Source organism: Petaurus breviceps, unplaced genomic scaffold (genome assembly GCF_028583685.1).
Source record: "Petaurus breviceps papuanus isolate PSGF00001 unplaced genomic scaffold, PetGlider_PUasm1.0 77, whole genome shotgun sequence".
NCBI lineage: Eukaryota > Metazoa > Chordata > Mammalia > Diprotodontia > Petauridae > Petaurus > Petaurus breviceps.
Genome location: NW_027186492.1, coordinates 18,918,031 through 18,931,067, shown reverse-complemented (window position 1 = coordinate 18,931,067; position 13,037 = coordinate 18,918,031). Strand labels below are relative to the sequence as shown.

Below are 13,037 nucleotides of genomic sequence, written 5' to 3'. Positions count from 1 at the left end.
GTAGATTGTTTCATTTATATTCTCTCATCAGCTTTCAGCATCTATACAGGTGTTTTCTACCTTGCATCGCTAGGCCTTCCCATCAATTTTAGCATCTATTTTCTTCTTTTATGATTTTTTCCCCCTCTTTTCTCCCTAATGTTCTCATAATCCCCCATAGACCTTAGTTAAATGTTTGTAGCTTTTTGTTTTGTCATGTGAAAACAGAGGAGCTCATATGTCTGGCCATTTGGCCAGATGTTTGACTTGTCAGATGCCTGCAATTGTCATGTAGAACAGAAGAAATTCATGTCCTGAATTTCCCCTCCTTTGGGCTCTAGCTCTAGACTAGGAATAGTCCTTTCATTTAAGTCACAGGTTTTCTCTCAGGGCTGGAAACACTTGTCTCAATTAGTTGGCTTCTTTTGTTAAGAAACTTTCACTTTTTACTTAATTGGTGAGTGATGGATGAAATTCGAGTTGTCACTCATTGATATTGCTGTCTTCTTTAATGGAGTGTCTTGCACATAGTAGGTAGTTAATGAATGCCTGTCGAATTGAATCAAATTTAACCTTTTGTGTTGTTTTGTTGTTCTGAAAGATCCCGAATTCTCTGGTCAGAAGAAGGTGAGGGCATTTAAGGCTAGAAAAACTGAATATAATTTGCAACTATAAAAGCCATATGCCCAACCTCTTCTTGGTTGGTTTACTTGCTAAGAGATATTCCTGCTTTTGCATACCTGTATTAATTTCCTTCCCGAGTGTTTTCAGTCTTCCTAGACTTCTGTGTACCATAACCAATCCAGAATGACGTCAGGCTGCTTGGAGAATGTTGCTGAAAATTGCTATCAGTGCAGCCATGCTGCGCAGTGAAATCTTGGCACGGATATTCTTTCATGTCTCATTCACCAGAGACTGCTCCTCTGTTTGTATAAATTCCATTTTTCCTCTGTAGAATTGTACCTGGGTTGTACTGAAGCCACAGTTCTACTTGTAGGTATTTCAGTGTTACCTTTATTGCCCATTCATATTTATCTCGATGGTGGGCTTCAGGGTATACTGCCAAGCAAACAGGAAATGCAACAGAAACTGTGGGGGAAGGGGGAGGAGGGATAGAGTTCCACTATCATTGTTTCTATACACACAGATTTGATGGACTTGTTTACCCTGTTTCTAGAATCAATAATCTCTTGCTACAATTTTTTTTTCTTTTAACCCTCTGGATTTTCTTAAATACTTCTGTGACCTCCCATATGCTCATATCTGGAAAGAGGCCCAGGTTGACTGCATAAGTTCATAGAGAACACATATGTTAAGGGAGGCACCTCAGAAGGCAACTGACAGTGTTTCTTCATCCAGAAATCCTACAGGGGAAAACTGTCTCTCTGTTCTTCCTACCTATATGCTGCAGACAGGTAGGCTCAATAATCGGTTAGCTATGAGCACCAGTCATTACATTAATTTAATTTACCTAGAGATAGTATTGTTTTAGAAGAAAAAATGCTGGTCCTGGGGTCAGGAGACCTGATTTCAAATCCTTATTTTATTCCTGCCCACCTGTATGGCCATGGGGAACTTAATCTCTCTGAGCTTCTATTCATTTCATCTAGGAAATGGGGATAATAATAACTTATACTATCTAGTTCAAAGACCTGTGCTATATAAATGTGAATTAGCATTATTTATCCTCTAGCAAACAGGAGGTAGAATACAGATGGAACATCTTTTCTGTTTAGACAGGAGACATGTAGGGAAGTTTCTTGTTTGTCTTCATTGTATTAAAGAGTCACATCTTTCAGACTTAGGCTGATCTGCAATGACAAGTTCCTTTGACTGCCCACTTCTTGGGGAAGGCTTCCAGCCTCTATGCATCAGAATTAGTCAGGTTCACTCCTGAATGGTTCAGTTTGTCTCTTAGTGACATGAGAGCATTGCCCAGGGTGTGTGTTGGATGAAATGTGTCAGTTGATATATTCCTTTGCCATTTCAAAGGATTTCCTAAATAGCACTAGCTGAAGGAGTTAGACATTTCCATAAACTTTCTTCATGGCTACCATTTTGCTCCCCTCCCTGACTCTGTGCCACCTTACTCTCTTGGCCTTCTAACCTGCTGCTCAGTGTAAGACTATTTCTTCACTATTTACATGTGAAAACTTTTCAGACTCTTTATCTCATGGCTGCGGTTTCACGTCATGAACACCTTAATAAAAGATGGAATAATTTCTATTTACTTTTATGTATTTATATATATGTATTTATATGGACTCTGTCTTATATATAACTTTGTTAAAAATATAATGTGTCTAAACTAGTACTTCCTTATGCCCTATGATCCATTTTGGAGATAGGGAAATTAGTATTAAAGGGTAATACTTTGCGTAGTGCTTTTTACAAAACTGGGGAAAAATTGGATCTATCTTAATCAGCCTTAGGAGGTTTGTTATCATAGAAGATCATTTTTCTGAGTGGTTAGTTCCTCTAGGTACCTCTAGTCTAAAAATAATGCCCAGACAAGGGATGTTTATTCCTTTAATTCTCTCTGAACTCTGCTCTTGCCTCTATTGATTTCTTTCTCCACTATAACTGAGTAGCTTATCGCTCAAGAAGATCATTCTAGCCTTACAGATTCTTCCTTTGATCGGTCAGTTGTTTCCAGAAGCTCAGTTTTAAGAACTGTGCCCAGGAAAGCCATATACTCTTCTCTTTCTTTTTGTCTGTCTCTGTGCCTATTTCTGTGTCTGTCTCTCTGTCTCTGTCTGTGTCTGTCTCTCTGTCTCTGTCTTTGGTTTTATCTCTATTTCCTTGTCTCTTTGACTTTCTCTCTCTCTCTCTTTGTCTCTCCTCTCTTTTACCGCTCCCCATTAGAAAAAAAATAGGTCCTTTCCCTTCTCTTTGATCCCTTTGGGGAACAGATCTAGTAGCAGCATTGTTGGGTCAAAAGGCGTATGCAGTTTTATAGCCCTTTGGACATAGTTCCAAAATGTTAGTGTCCCTAGTTTTCCACATCCCTTCCAGCATTTGTCATTTCCCTTACCTGTTGCCAATTTGATAGATAAAAAGTAGTATCTCAGAGTTGTTTAATTTGCATTTCTCTAATTAGAGATTTAAAGCATTATTATATGATTGTGGATAGCTTTGATTTCTTCTTAAAATTGCCTGTCCATATCCTTTGACCACTTTTCAATTGGGGAATTCTTCACGTTTTTATAAATTTGGCTAGTTTCCTATAGAGTTGAGAAATAAGGTCACAGAAATTTACTATAATCCCTCCACCAAGTTTCTCTTTTCCTTCTAATTTTGGCTGCATTCTTTTGGCTTGTGCAAAATCTTTTAAATTTGATGCAATCAAAATTATTCATTTTTCTTCCTGTGATCTTATTTGGTTATAAATTTTTCTCTTATCCATTGATCTGATAGGTACATTTTCCCATGCTCTCTTAGTTTACTTATGCAATCAGCCTTTATGTCTAATCTTCTAGTTAAAATGCTCAAGATGTTAGTCTATGCCCAGTTTCTTCCAAACAGCTTTCTAGTTTTCTCAGAAATGTTTGTCAAATGCTGAGTTTTTATCCAAAAACTTGGATTTTTAAGTTTATAAAATACCAGATTACTATGGTCATTTACTGCTATGTGTACCTAATCCATTCCACTGATTCACTGTTCTCTTCCTTAGCTTAGTGAGTACCAGATGTTTTTCATGATTACCACATTGTAATACAGTTTGAAATCTGGTATTCCTGGGCCTTCTTTTTTCATTTTTTCTTATTAATTCCCTTGATATTCTTGACCTTTTGTTTTCCAGATGATTTTTGTTATTATTTTTTATAGTTCTAGGATGTAATTCTTTGATAGTTTGGTATGGCAGTGAATAAATAAATTAGCGTAGGTAAAATTGATATTTTTATTTTTTGACTTGGCCCTACTCCTGAGCAATAAATATTTCTCTAATTGATAAGATCTATCTTTATTTGTGTGAAGAATGTTTTGTAATTGTGTGCCTAGAGTTTCTTGGTCTGCCATGGCAGGTAGATACCTGAGTATTTTGTATTATCTGTAGTTATTTAAATACAATTTCTCTTTCTATCTCTTCCTGCTGGGTTTTGTAGGTTCAACATGATTTGTTTATATTTATTTTATATGCCACAACTTTACTAAAGTTATTTGTTTCAACTAATTTTTAAATGAATTCTCTAGGTTTTGCCATCATGTCATCTGCAAAGAGTGAAATTTTTATTTCTTCATTTACTATTTTTATTACTATAGCATATCTTTTTTGTCTTATTGCTCTAGCTAGCATATCTTTTTAATTTGTACTTAATAGTATTTTTTTTTCTAAAATTATCCAGGGAAGAAGTGTGGTCACTGTTCTCCTTGACTGTGCTTTGGACTTTACACAGGAAGTACCCCCGATCCCTTAGAATTGCAATCAATACTGCTCCTCAGGGCTCTGCTCTCTTGGGATCAGAAGTGATACTGTTAATTAGGATCTTTGATTCTTTGTGACTGAAAGTAAAACTGTTCCTCAGGATTCTTATTCTCTATTGAGCAAGAATACTCCTCTCTACCCTTAAACTTTGACCCCAAAATAGACACAGACAATGGGTTTCCCAAACTAGATTCTAGTCCTGCATGTAGTACTAGCAGAAGGTACCCTGGCAGCCTCTTTCTGACCAATTGTCAGGTCCACTTACTTTTGTCTTTGGCTTGAGAGTTCCCAAAGTTCCTGTTGGTTCTGTCACCACCACCTAGTCCCAATGATGGTGTTGTATCCATGTGAGCTCTGGGTCAGCTTCCATTCCACTATCACAGATATCTCCTTCCAAACTCCTAAGTTCTCTTGGGAGGAAAGAATGTCTCACAATAACTTTAATTGGTTCTGCCACAGAATTTTATTTGAGCATTGTTTGGAGGATAATGTTGTGAGAGGTCGACTAAGTACTTCCTCTGTTATATCATAGCATTACCTTCCAACAGCAAGTAACAGAAGAAGGGGATAAACACATGTTTACAGAACACTTGGAAAGAGATTCAACAAAATTCAAGGAGGAATTGGTTAATTACATCTTAATCCCTTATGCATTTGAAAATAGGAGATGAGCCTTTGTATAGGGATTTTTGGTGTAAGTTGTTAGAGGTATCCCCAACTAAGCTAATAAATTTAAATGGTAATGACCCTTTGATGTGGACCTTTAAATACATCTGCCATTGGAGTAGATATGCTACTTGTCACTGTGTTGAAAGGGAAAAAGCTATTTCTTTAATATGCTTCAATGACTGTAGTTACCTCCCAGATAAGTTGCTTGATTAGATTTCTTGGGTGATACCAGGTCACCAGTGAGGCAACATTCTAAGTTGAAGTTCCTGTCATAGTGTCTTTCACAACCCCATCACCTGACCCATTGTGCCGATCTATGCTTTAAACTCCCCCTGGAAAGGAAATGAAATCTGGAATTATTAAAGGACATGCCAAACCTTTTATGAGATGCCATCACACCCCATAAAGACTTCCTAAAGTATTAGACTCTCTACGAAAGGGGAAAAAACAAATTTTGTGGTCAATAGGATTTTTTTTTTCTCCCAATCAGACCTATATTGTCTGAATAATTAATCATCTTTTTAGAAAATAAGTTCAAGATAGTTCTTTGTCTTCTCAGGCTTACTTCATATCCCAACTAAAATTTCACTTTTTTTTTTAAAGCAATTGGGGTTAAGTAACTTGCCCAAGGTTACAAGGCCAGGGGTATGTGTATGTGTGTGTGTGTGTGAGTGTGTGTGTGTGTGTGAGTGTGTGTGTGTGTGTGTGAGTGTGTGTGTGTGTGAGTGTGTGTGTGTGTGTGTGTGTGTGTTAAGTATCTGAGTCTGGAACTGATCCCAGTTCCTCCCTACTGGGGGCCAGCACTCTTACTCACTGTACCACCTAGAGGCCCCTAAAATTTCACTTTCTACAAGAAGCCTTTGCTGCTTCTCTTTAATGCTTTTCCTTTGTTAATTGCTTCTACTTAATCCTGATGATCTCTTACTTGTACATAGTTGTTTTCCTGTTGTTGCCCTACTAAATTGGGAACACCTGGAAAGCAAGAACTGATTTTTTTTTTCCTTTCTTTGTATCTCCAACGTTTTGCATACTGCCTGGTATATAGTAAATGAAAATAAATGCTTTATTGACTTCAAATAGACAGTGAGTCCAGACTGGAATAGAAGAAATAAAATGGCCTTTCCAATAGTCCAGTTGGGAAATTGTGTAGTGATTTTTAATGATTACTCTGTCTAATATTTTAATGACAGCAATCTTATGGTAATGCTTTATGGTTGTGTCATAGAACAATGACATACATGTAACTAAAGTTGCAGTTCACCCAAAAGTGTATATGGTAGGAAGGAGTAAACTATAGTGTATCATCAGTGAAAAACTGTGCGAAGTTGTATTAAAGATGTCATCAGAGAGATGTATAGTTTGAAAATAAAGTAGATCAGACATATGAGAAAAGACATGGAATAACATAGGAAGAATGTATGAATGAATACATGTATTAGGTGCTTACTATGTAACCAAGCAGTGTGCTAAGTACTAGGAACACAAATGGAAAAGTTAGATACTCCCTACTCTCAGGATGTTCCAATTTTAGTGAAGGGAAACAACACATTTAGGAGGTTTTAGCTACAAGTCAGATGGAAAACCCATTGTTTCCTAAGTCACAGTGGCAAGGAAGATTTAACTCATCTCCTTTGGTGTTATCTCCTTGAATAAAACTATATTCAATTTTATATTGAAGCATTTGATAGGGCAAAGGACTTAAGGATCAATAAGTTTCTTCTCTACTTGTGTAGTAGCTATGAGTTAAGATAAGATGGGATTAAAAATAGAGATAAATTGCAATCTTTAATGTTAAAGGGAGTGCCTACATTGATGAGAATAGTGATTCATCAAATAATCCAAATACTTCATCAATAATAAATTTAAACAGATGTCCGTAAAATGGCATTGAAATAATTCTTTGTTGCTTGTATTTCTAAGAAAATTAGAAAATGAAAGAATAAAACAAGGAGAGAACTTAGCAAATAGATAGAATAGTGGCAAAAGTATAATAGATAAAAATCCCATTTTAGGTTACCGAATTTTTTCTAACTTTGAATAAAACAAATGGCTGACTTGTGCTTGTCTGTAATACAAATTAAATGACAACAATTCATATTAAGTAAAATCATTGAATTTGGAGGAGATATATGAAAAAGTAGATGTAATATTCTGCTGCTAGAAAGAAATCCAATTCACAGATTTGTTTCCGTTACATATTTAGTTAAGAAGTATTGAATGTTAGGAACAACTCAGGTACCTTGATATTATTGTAAATAGCCAATTCCTATTCTGTTACTTGAATCATCAGGGCTGCTTATCTGAATCAATCACTGCTTGTTGTAGGTTGTGATAGTTAAGTGCTGGTGATAAAATTTTTAAAAATTAAAAAAAAAAACAATCCTAGAAACTTCAGCTTTCACCTAGTATCAAGGTGAAACTCCACAATATTTGAGGAGTGTCTGAGAGTATAATGCAGCTTTTACTTAAGAGCTATGTGTGTGTATCTAGATAGATAGATAGATAGATAGATAGATATAGATAGATAGATACCCACACCAGATTGCAAATTGCTAATGTGCATCCAGTGATAGCAAATCAGCATGACCCTAACAAATATTTATATTTAATGAGGCAGGAAGAATTTAACATTGAAACTGGAGAAACAAGAGGCTGTTCCCTGTGACTTGGAAGGGGTTGAAGTTGTTTAAATGAGTTTTATTGTTCTGCTTTAGAAATGTAGGTGATTCTAGAGTTGTAAAATTCATCTGAGTTCCAAATAAATGTCTCAGTCTTCATTCAGTGTGAGTCACTGGGGACTAGAAAAGAAAAACATCCCTGCTGCTGTTCTCATTTTTCTATGAAGTGAGAAATAGCTCCTTAGACTTCTATCTCTGGTGGGCTAGAGATTACAAGGGGAGAAAGACCAGTATAACTATATTTCCAAGTCATTACACATCCCAGTGTAGCCTCCTAGACGTATATTTTAAACATCTTCCAGTTTAAGTGAGGAAGACTGCAATACTTGTCCAAGCTCTTTTTTATATCAAACCTTTTACTCAGAGTATGTGCTGGGAGGGAAGGGGAGGAAGAAGGGAGGAAAAGATACCCTTCATCTCCTAACTTCTGGATTAAAATGAGGAAGTGTTTTTCTGGGGTTACATCACTCACTACCAGTATTTTAGGATATGTGGCTGGAGTTCCACCATAATCATTACCCCAAATTGAAGTATAAGGCCCAGAAACCTATGACCAAAGTCCTCAGTCCATAGTCACTTGGAATGTGATGACACTTTTAATCAATTGTCAAATTATCCATTAGAAAAGAAGATAGATTGATGTAAAGTAGTATGAACATAATTTGGTTTTTTTTTCTCTCTCTCTTAGGTATGTGCATATATTCATTACCTTCACACACAGTTTTGGTTTTATTCCCATGAGGGAAGTTTTTCAAGGTCAAAAGTGAACAGCTAATGAAGAGATTTGTTTTGCTTGACTATTCATATTCATTAAAAAAAGGTTCTTTTTTTTTTCTCCAATTGGAATTTGAGTATGAGGGGGAGAAAATAAATACTTAGTAAATAAAAAAAGAAAAGCAATAAAAAATACAAACACAGTCAAGGATCAGGTTAGGCCAGACCTTCAATTCTCAAATAATTCAGTTGTAATTTTGGTCCTGGCTTCCCTTTCCATAATTAAACATAGCCATAACTCATTTAGATTTTCTCCACAAGATCTACATTTTTAATGTTTAATTATTTTTGGGTGACCCTGGATGAATTACTTAATTTTTATGTGGCTCAGGCAATTTACTATGACTTATCTACTAAATCATAGATGGGTTGTTATCTGTGATCTTTCACAATGGGAGTTCTTATAATGACCAAATCATAGTTCCTTAATATATTTGAGCAAAATGATGTCTCCGTCACTACTCTGGAAATGCATTCCTTGCTTCTATTACATAAAAGTAGATTTTTTAAATCACTAGTTATAATTTTTCTAGACTGATTACAATATCACAGCAATACCAACTGAGTAACTAAGTCACCTCATGACTAGTCCATTATGTAAACTGTCACATTTTGTCTAAGATATTCACTGTCACGTCTTAATCTTTTGAAGTTCATATCCATGTCTCACAAGTCATGAAACTATACAAACAGTCTCTAAGCACTGGTGACATAAAAACACATAAAAGCCTTGCCACAATACAAGACAGAATAGAAAGAAAGAAGATAATGGCATGCTTGTCAAATGTTTGTAAGGCACAGATCTAGCTCCATCATCTGATTCTCCTGTCCAAAATCTCTTCACTGGTCACAACTTCTTTATATGTTTTATCTTCCCGTATTTGAATATAAGCTCTTTGAGGGCAAGCAGTGTGTGTGTGTGTGTGTGTGTGTGTGTGTGTGTGTGTGTGTGCGTGCGTGCACACGTGTGTGTGTGTCTCCTCTGTGTTTAAAACAGTATCTGACACATAGTAAGCAATAAATGTTTTTTTTTTATTCATAGCTAATAAGTTAAATGACAGAAATCAGGATCTCAATACTTGGCAACAGTGGGTTGAAACTAACAAGATGAAATTTAGTAGGGATAAAAATAAAGTCATTTATTGTGTATATTTCATTTGTGTGTATCCCAAGTTACTTAAAAACTTATGGTACATATTCTGCTTTCAAAGAACAGTAGACAGATTACTCAAACTATGTGTAGGGTGCTGATATTGATTTAAATTTATGACAACATTCTATAGTATATTTTTAAAGGTTCAGTTTATGAGCATTGAGAATGGAAAGTGATAATCACAATGAAACATCATAGGTTCGTCAAATATGACATCCCAGATTAAACCTCATTTCCTTTTTTTGAACAGGATTACTAAATTGGATGATCAAGGAAATATCATAATTATAACATACCTGGATTTCAATGTAATTATAGGGTGTGGGAGATTATGGCTAGTCAGGTAGAATAAGTAGTTGGGAGAACAGAGAACTTGAGTTTAAATGCCAGTATCACATCAACTTTGCCCTATTGAGCAAGATGATTAAACTCTCTGGGACTCACATTCCTCATATGTAAAATGTGGAGTTTGGACTAAATGTCCTTTAAATCATGTGATCTCAAAAAGTTAATATGAAAAAGTTCTAGGGGAGTTTTGTGAACTACAAACTGAATTAACAAGGTATCATAGTAGTTTAAACATGCATGCACATGAGCACACATACATGCATGCACATACTTTGATCTTAGACAACATGAAGAAAAGTAAAATTTTCAGAGGGTAGGGGCAATGGTCAGATCACAAATATAGTATTGTCTTTAGCTCTTAATGTCTTGCATTAGCAATGGATATTTATGAACTGGAGCAGGTAAAGTAGACAGGAATCAGAAAAAGGTAAGTGAGAATTATGTCATAGAAAGACTGATTAAAGGAAGGAACTAGAACAAGGAAGGATTTAGCAAAGACATAATAGTTATCTTCAAATATTTGTAGGCCTGTCATGTGAAACATATATTCTAAGTCTTCTTCTTGGTTTCAATAAAAGCAATGGTTTGAAATTGATAAAAAGCTGATTTAGACTTGATATGAGGAATGTTGGCTAAAATTAGAAAGAATTGGGAAAACAGTGGCTGAATAATAAATTTCCTTGGGAGAAAGTGACTACTCCTTAGAGTTTATGATAGAAGGAAATAAAAGCCAGGATTAGGTACACTTGATACTTCAAATCTTGTTTCAGACCCTGGCTACCTATATGACCTTGGGCAAGTCACTTGAAGTCTATCAGGTTCACTTTTATCATCTATAAAATAAGGATGAGGATAGTACAAGGTTGCTATAAAGACAAAATAAGATAATGTATGTAAAATGCTCTGCAAACTTAAATGCTACACAAGTGCCATCATCATCATTATAATTTGTGGATCCATTATTTTAACTGGGAATGTTTATCTTTGAGTAGAGAAGAAATAGAGGGGATGGGATAGTGTAAGAACTATTGGACTTTTTCTGCTTGGATTCAGGAGATAATGATTAGAAACTACAGAGAAAGGCATTTAGGCTAAATGTAAGAAACTTGGTAACAATTGTTGTTCAGTCATTTTTCTGCTGTGCCTGACTTTTCGTGGCCCCATTTGGTGTTTTCTTGGCAAAGACACTGGAGTGGTTGCCCTTTCCTTCTCTAGCTCATTTTATAGATGAGTAGACTGAGTTAAGGGACTTGCTCAGAGTCACATGACTAGGAAAATGAGTCTTCCTGACTTCAGGCCAGGCACTCAATCCAATCTAAAACCTATATGCAAATAGTGGTATTCAAAAGTAGAGTGGACTGATTTTATGGCAAATGAGTTCTTGTTCACTGCAAGTTTCAAGTAGAGACTTTCTACTCTCTTCATGTAGAGATAGTAGAGAGTATTCTTGATTAGGTCTGCATTGGATCAAATATTCTTTAAGGTCCTTTTCAATTCTGATATTGTTTTGTAATTCTTATTTACATTCATTCCTTTACAATGCTCCTAATCAAATAGGCACTGAAATATTTATCAATTTAATCTGATGTAATAGAATATGATGTTTAGAATCCTGAAAATTTCTCTCACTTGCTGCATGACAATGGACATCATTTACTTCTTTAGACCTCAGTTTCCTTGCTTGAGAAATGGGATAATTATAAAGATACTACATAACATAGGTTTCTTCTGAGGAAAAGAAATTGGGGGATTTCACCTACTTGCTGTAGGTCTCAATTTCTTTATCTATGAAGTTTGTGTGCTTGGCTAAATGGCTAAGCAGGAGCTTGTGTGACAGAAAGATCTAGAGTTTTAGTTGACTAGTTCTGTGGATAAAACATACCACTTAAGAGTCAGCAATGTGATGTCATAGTCAAAAATCTAATGTGACTTTAGGCTGCTTTAAGAGAAGCATCAGGAGTAAGGAATCATAATCCTTGTATTCCATACCTTGTTTAGACTATATCTAAGGCACTACAATGAGTTTGGGTGCCCCATTCAAGGATGGACATTGAAGTGCTGGAGTGTCCATTGATGACATTCTGGGTAATGAAGAGCTTCAAGTTTGTATTACATTGGAAAGATTTTGAAGCAACTGGGAATGATTAGCCTAAGAGATGCAAGCACTTGAAAGCAGAGTATGATTGGTATCCACAAGTGTGTTAAGGGTTGGGATGTGGGAAAAGGACTAAAATAAGTATTCATTGCCCTAGAGGTCAGATCTGGCAATGAAGGAGTTAAGTTGCCAAATGACAAATTTAGGCATTATATCAAGAAAATCTTCATGGCAATTAGAGCTATCCAAAATGTGAATTGGCCATCCTGGGAGGAGGTGGGTTTCCTTTTACCAAAGGACTTCAAACAAAGGATGGAGATAGCCTGTTCCAATATACTTTGCCAGGAGATTATTTTTCAAATATGGGTCATACTAGATGACTTCTAAGGTCCCTTTCATCTCTGATACTCTGAACCTCAGAGTATACTCTAAATTAATAGTATAGCATCATTCAATGTTATCTTCTAGTGTATAAAATCTGATTGAGTATATATGCTATTATTTAATGAACTTGACTTATCAAATTTGCATACATAGGACATCTTGATAATTCAAGATGATCTTTATTTAAATTAAAGTATACACACATATATTTATACATACATATGCATACATACATGCATACATATATACTTTTGTTATCTATTTCCCACCACAAATCTCCTTTCAACCTCCTCAGATAAAAGGCCGTTTACATTTTATCCTGATGGGATGATGGGACCTGAATACCCAAAAGGAACAAGATCACGTCTTTGAAAGAAACCCAGTCCCTGAATTTTCCCACATATTTCAGCAGTGCAGGTTATTGGTGCCTCAGCCCAAGGCACCTGGCCTTCCTAGTCCACTTACGTATGCAATGATCCTTTTGATAGCCCTTTCATTGTGCCTCTCAGACTATCTAACTCTTTCATTGTC

The 13,037-nt window shown here is 35.7% G+C and overlaps 1 long non-coding RNA gene across 1 annotated transcript in view; it reads left to right on the top strand.

Annotated features, from left to right (window-relative positions):
* Positions 1-790: 790 nt before the first annotated feature.
* Positions 791-13,037, top strand: part of LOC138175352 (uncharacterized) — a 41,570-nt gene continuing 29,323 nt past the window's right edge. Inside the window, exon 1 of the long non-coding RNA XR_011171976.1 lies at positions 791-1,394. This is a non-coding gene — a long non-coding RNA (uncharacterized lncRNA). The remainder of the gene's footprint in view (positions 1,395-13,037) is intronic.